The sequence below is a fragment of the Etheostoma spectabile genome, unplaced genomic scaffold (genome assembly GCF_008692095.1).
Source record: "Etheostoma spectabile isolate EspeVRDwgs_2016 unplaced genomic scaffold, UIUC_Espe_1.0 scaffold285, whole genome shotgun sequence".
NCBI classification, from domain to species: domain Eukaryota; kingdom Metazoa; phylum Chordata; class Actinopteri; order Perciformes; family Percidae; genus Etheostoma; species Etheostoma spectabile.
This window is the reverse complement of record NW_022605579.1, coordinates 1,001,115-1,008,046: the sequence shown is the minus strand read 5'-3', so window position 1 is coordinate 1,008,046 and position 6,932 is coordinate 1,001,115. Positions and strand designations below refer to the sequence as shown.

The 6,932-nt window shown below is 42.3% G+C and overlaps 1 long non-coding RNA gene across 1 annotated transcript in view; it reads right to left on the bottom strand.

The window, feature by feature from the left end:
- Positions 1-387: 387 nt before the first annotated feature.
- The window catches only part of LOC116686031 (uncharacterized), a 15,872-nt gene continuing 9,327 nt past the window's right edge, over positions 388-6,932 (bottom strand). Inside the window, exon 3 of the long non-coding RNA XR_004331131.1 lies at positions 388-504. This is a non-coding gene — a long non-coding RNA (uncharacterized LOC116686031). The remainder of the gene's footprint in view (positions 505-6,932) is intronic.

Here is a 6,932-nt window from a genome sequence, read left to right as displayed (position 1 = left end):
TTGAGGAATTACGGTAGCTCACGTTAATGTATTGTGTAGTTAATTTAATTTTTTAATTTTAATTTAACAGTTAATTTAATACTGTTATGATGTTTTCTTTTTTTGGGGTGCAAACGTTCCACCAACAAGTTCCTCCCAGGGACTAGTTTGCAGAGCCGCTGTCATTGTCACTGATTGGTTTAAAGAAATGCAAATAAGCATTTTCTCCCATCCCTGAATGGATGTGTGGAGGAGACAGACCTCTGGTTTGACTAGGGCTGTCCTCGATTGAAAGAAATTATTTCCTCGATTAGCTGATGAAATCAAGACAGATTTTTTTCACAAAGAATCATGCAAGAGCGCCGCTTATAGTCGTTTGTCTACCAGATAAATTCTCCTCCTTTTCTTGGAAATAAGTCATTCAGCATGAAAAAAAACATAAAAAATAACTAATTGACTTGAAAAAGAAAAAATCTTAGTCAACTAAGACCAAAACGAGCGATTAGTCGACTAATTGACTTAGAGCTGGAAGCTCTAGTGCTCACCCATCTAAAAGTGAGCTTCTATACTGTATAGCTCCGTGTTTGTGTGTGTGTTTGTGTGTGTGTGTGTGTGTGTCGATTGGTTGGGGACAGAGTTTCTTGTGCTTCACTTCCATGTTCAACAGCATGTTTGCGTGTCTCAGCTCAGAGCGTCTCTCAGCCTAATCCGTCCTTATCTCCCAGTGCGACAACACAACAAGAGGATCTTTAAAGAAGACATTTCTCTTTTCCACAGCGCTGAGCTGCTCCACTGATACTGTTTTAGTGCTGACTGCTCGTGCGTATGTGTCTTTTCTCTTCTTAGAGACTCATTTCATTTGAGCACATACATGAGTGCCTTTAATTCTGCGAGAATAAATGTGTGTGTGTGTGTGAATGTGTGTGCATACTGTAGGCCCAAGCCTGCTGATGTGAATGCTGTTGTCATTCCAAAGCTCCTCCAACATCAAACTCAGACGAAAGGTTGTCTGCACGTCTTTGACATTAGATAAATGCCTGGTCTGGTTGTACACACAGCTGTACCAATTCTCCGATAGGTCTCTCTCTCTCTCTCACTCTCTCTCTCTCATTTTCTATCTCTCGCTTCTCTCTATCTCTCGCTCCGTCCAGCCTTGATCTAATGACTCATAGGAATGCATCGAGCCGCTTGTCAGAGATCAATCATCTTCGTCAGGTCGTTCTACCGATTGTTTGAGTAGCGGGCCATTAGAGAGGAGCTGTTTGGAGGTGTTTTGTGAACCTAAGCGGCTCCAAAGGTCAGCTGGAGAGAGAGACGGAGGCAAGGAGTGAGAGAAACATACAAAGAAAGTGTGTGTGTGTGTGTGTGTGGAGGAGGAGAGGCAGCAGACAGGTGGAGGTATGGAGATAGAAAGACAGGGCCTTGTCAGCCCCGTTGCGTGACTCCGCTGCCCTTTGTTAGTGTGAATCCTTAAACAGCTCAGCACAAGTACAGAACCTGAGATTAATAATTCCCACGCACGGGGCTGACATCCATCCCTGATCTGAAATATGCATGGAGAGAAAAGAAGAGAGACGAGGGGATGTGGAGGAGAGAGAGCAGAAGGGGAAGGGGGGGGAGACCAAAAGGGCCCCTTTTGGAGGAGCGACAGATTCTGTTTTATGTGGCCTGTCAATAGCACCTAATGAGGAAGCCCACCTGTGATTTGCGTTGCGTGCCACGAGAGAAAGCCCTGGCCGTAAACCGATGACACGAGGTGGCGTCAACTTTTCAAAGGCCCCCCCACCTGAAACAGCCACATCTTCTCTTTTGAAATGAAGTTGTGAGACGGTGTCATTTAAAGTTGTTCAGTAACCGGATAGAAGACGTTTCCCCTTTTTCCCTCGGTTTTGAAAGCGATTCGGCGTCTGATTGTGTCGGTGTGTGTGCGCGCTCTCCGTGTGTGACACCGTCTCGTCCCTTTGAAAAACAAAAACGGACTGGGATTTTCAGCGGAAACAATTGATGATTAAAAGGTTTTTTGTTTTTTTTTATTGCCAAGCTGTCTGCAGAGTTACAATCATAATGCTGAGGTCATTTGAACAGCCTGAAAACTTTGCCGCTCATCCGCACTCGGCTGCAGGAAGCAAAACGCTGCGGCGTCTCATTTTCAAACCCGAGGAGGTGAGCGGAGTCGACACCAGATACGAAACCGGAATTTCTGTCGAGCATTGGCTTTTTAAACCTGCTGTTTTTACAGTAATCTGACCGCCGCGGTTGAAGTCATGTTTATAAATGGGAGCTGATTTAAGGCGGTTGCGTCTCGTCAGTAATTGGCGGTGTGGCGAAGACCTCCGTTGCACACTCGTCTCCTATCAGAAAACACTTCATAGGAAACAGGCTGAATTAAAATCGGCTGTTTAGCAGGTAACGTAAAGGCAGGTTTTTGCTATGATGGCTTGAATGTGATGAATAGCTTCAAGTTTGAAATGCAACGGGGGGGGGGGCAGAGAAAGAAACTGCCAACCAATGTCTCCTGTTAATAAAAGTTGTCTGCCACACAAAACTGCATGCTACAGCTATCGAACTGAGGGCCTGAAACTCATCATTTTCCCGGAAAATGATAAACAAAGGACATGATAAATACACAGCTGGCAATTATCTTATTTCCTTTGGCTGCTGGTGTATATCCTTAATGCTACTTTAATCTACTTTTTTCTGTTTGTTTATTCATTTTTCCCCCCCTTGTTTTTCATTTTTTGGTTGTTCCTTCCCAGTTCTCACAAAGGGGGAGAGAAAAAGTAGGGCGCTCACTTTGCAATTACTACTCAACCCCAGACTACTTCTTTATAAGGCACTGAATTATTTTGTTTTAAAAACAAACAAACAAAAAAGCGACTTTCAACCGGGAAAGAATATTTAATTGTTTTTTGATTACTTAGGAATGGGCCATGGGAATAGGCCTTTGTAAATATTTAAACAGATTCAGCATGATGCCATATTTCCATTCTGCCATTTATGTTTTTAAATGATTGTTATTGTCATCCGGGTTTGACATTTGCAGTGAAAATGATTTACTAAAAATAGGGGAAACCAAACAAAAAAAAAAATCAACATTGTCTTTTTTTTTTGGAGTGTGTTCAGGCGAGGGCAGTGCAATGAGAAAGAGGAGTGAAGCCGCAGTTACCAGCAGCTCCACACCGCTGCACTTCCTCTGGCGACCAATGGGTGGCAGCAGTGAGCAGGCAGCCCCAGCACAACAGACGGCTGCCACTCAGTGATTACAATTTATGATCCATTTCTATTATAGGTGGGGTGTACAGAGACAGTTACAGTAATAATTAGCTGGACCGAATTGTTTCTAAGGCAACCAACATACCCCTGCCACTCTTCTTACACAGAGAGGGTGTGTGTGCATGCGTGCGTGTGTGCGTGCGGGTGTGGTGCTGGGGTGGGCGTGGCTGTGTGGTGTGGGTGTGGTGTGTGTGTGTGGTGCGTGCGTCTGTGTGTGTGTGTGTGTGTGTGTGTATACACGTGTGTTGTGTGTGTGCGGGTGTGTGTGCGTGTGGTGCGTGGTGGGGTGGTGTGTGTGTTGTGTGTTGTGTACACGTGTGTGGCGTGTGTGCGCATGCTTGACATGGTGAAAGGAGACATGGGGCCTTGCTACAGAGCTTAGTTTCGGCTTCGTAGACTCCACAACATCACACACACACACACACACACACACACACACACACATACGCAGTGACTTTTAGTTTTGAGAGGGCTTTTTGTTAAACACCTGCTGGTTTAACATCACAGAGAGTGGTTTGTATTCTGCTTTGATTCGTCCCTAAATGAATTATGCCCACAGGAACAAAGACATGAAAATACAAGTCAACAACATTTGAATTATTATCTTATAGATTTACAGTAGGATTTAAACACAGCTGTATCTCAAGATATTCAATGTCAGCTTTTTAATTTCAGTATTTTGCTGTCATTAAATCACCCCGCCTGTACTCCCTGAAGGATAAATCCTAGTGTGTGTGTGTGTGTGTGTGGTGTTTTTGTGCAAAGGTCTATGCCTGATTAAATAAAGGATTATGTTATTTCCTTAACAGTGCCTGAGGAACTTCCATGCGACTCTCCATCTCTCTTAAATATATACTTTGATTCCCCTGAAAGTGTCACGCACATTTACTAATTACGACACTATTGCTTAACGCAGGGAAGTAAGTAGAGGACACAATGATTATGTGTTATGATTCTGGTTCTATGAACACAGATGGAGCCCTGTAACAGGGATCCATGGGTTTAACCTTCATCCTTGTGCATACTATGCATGGAAAATTTGCATAATGTACGCTCAGCCAGCCAAGGCGGATAAACCTGTTAATATGAGTCTTGTAAAAAGGGGCCGATTACCAACCACTGCAACAGACCAGTGGAGAGTTAACAGCCTCCGTCTGTGGTCATGCAATTGCGGGTATGAAGATTTTCAGACATGAAATATGCAATATTTCTGACTTCATGTGTTGTTAAAGTGATGCTTTATGTCGTTCAGACACAGGTGACTTACCTTATTGTTCTTCATGATCAGGGGTGGAAGAAGTAATCAGATCCTTTTTTTGAGTGAAAAGTGAAAGTACTGTGTTACAAGTTAGTCCTGCTTTGAAAATGTTACTTAAGTACAATTATGCTAGTACCATCAGGAAAATGTACTTAAAGTATTTAAAGTAAAAGTACTCAATGCTGAAAAATCCTGACATTTTAGAAACTGGAAACATGGTCTAATCTTAGTAATTATCATACATCAAATACATCAAATTTTATAAACTACATGTGTTTTAAGGGTAAAAATCTTAATTTGTAAAGTAACTAAAGCTGTGAGATGAATGCAGTGGAGTAAAAAGTACAATATTCTCTCTGAAATGTAACGAAGTAGAAGTAGAAAGTGGCATGGAAAGACTCAAACTTGTCCTTAAGGACAGTACCTAAGTAAAAGTACTTAAATCAACCACTGCTTAAGGGTTCATTCACACTTAGCAGGACATTTACAGTAAGAGTCACAATGCTCTTGTGATGTTTAGCACCTGGGAGAGAGAAGGCAAGCAGTAGTTAGGTACAAAATGCTGTTATTTCTGTGAAGATTTAGTTCGTAGACACCATAGATAGATAGATAGATAGATAGATAGATAGATAGATAGATACTTTCTTCATCCCGATGGAAATTGTAGGCATCCAGTAGCATGACAACCATGGTACAACAAACACATATACTCAACATTTATCACACATACATAAAAATAAAAATCACTCACAGAAATGCAATGACCATGATAAGGTGAGATACTATGGTAGACTGTGTGTCATGAGGATAGTGCAAAACTGAACAAGTGAAAAAGTGACCAGTGCAGGGAAAGAACAGTAGGCCTACAGTAAATCGTGATAAATGATTGACTATGACTATAAAATGTAAAAATAATAACCCATAAACTCACTGACTGAATAAGAATAAGAACATTATGTAAGAGGGAATAAGATGTAAGATGTAGCTGTTATGACCATAGTCCAGGTTATGTATGAGGGCTAATATAGCCAACTGGCTTACAGTTTTACAGAAGTACCTTTTGTAGTTTTCCTTCTCTCCTCACCCTGGCCTGATCCTGCTACAAGCTAATGCTAAACTAGGTGTACTGGTGGACTACAAACGGGCTCTGTTGGACATTTTGTCACCATGGCGGCATCAAAGGACAACGTATGTGAGTAACAGAGACCGGCAAAGTAGAAATCACTTTTTCTTCTGCTCCCATTATCTTGCTTACTGTTGGGAGCGCTGCTTGTGAACTGGTCTGCATAAGGACGATCGCAGGTAGGGATGTCCCGATCAGCATTTTAGGCCTCCGATCCTTATCCGATCTTTTAACCTCAAATCCGATCCGATTTCGAGTCCCGATCCATATTTTGCCTTTAATATTGAAATTGATCAAACTCAAATATATTTTGAGCAAGTAACCCAACTTTTTATTAGACAATATTTTATCAAAAACCATTACTATTATTGTAAATCCCATGAAATGAAAAAATCTTACCCAGAATTAAAGGTCAGCTTCAATTTTATATTTTAGACAAAGTAAAAAAAAAACACTGACTTGGTACAGTATTATCAAAAAGAAAGTGCTATCCAAGATCCACTTTTAGCTTGTAAGTGCTTACATGGCTGCCATAATCAATAAAAAAAGTGCACTGACCACTGACAAATATGAAATGCACTTGCTCATCTTAAATATGGTGTAAACATATTGACAAATAGACTGTTCTGCTGTATGAGCCCCGCGGAACTGATGAGCATGCGCACGGCACGCTTTAAATCAGAATCTCGGGATCAACCCAGTGCGCCGTGAGGCTCAGTAGGGACATCGGGCAAACCTCTGCGCTCCAATATCCGTAGTGAAACTAACAACAACGTTGCGGTTCACTTACTTTGTATCGTTTGTTTTACTTTGCTGTACAGCTGTGGTATCGCTGTGTCTGCAATGTAGTGTCTCGATGGCAGAGCGTAGAGCGGGTCCAAAACTTCCAGAAGACGAGTTAGTCCGACATTCTCAACTACTGAGATGGGCTGTTGTCAAGAGCAATACATTCGACCAACCTTTCTGTGATTTAGGACAGCTTTTGGACAGTCTTCACTCGCAAGAGTAAAATACTTCCACTCTTCTGCCATGCTTGCTTTGCTCCGCCGCGGAGGTTTGTATTGCGCAACTACCGTCAACCGTAACTAGCGGGGACGTAAAGATCGGCGCGACTTGTCAGGTAATGTAGCCGAGCTCCGATCACGGGAAAATAGGAAAAGATCGGGCCGATCCGATCTCGAGATCGGGATCGGGACATCCCTAATCGCAGGGTAAAGTTTACGTTACTCTGGATACTAGGACCTTAACCTTCCTGTTGTCTTCGGGTCAAATCTGACCCCTTTCCAAAAAGTTTCTATA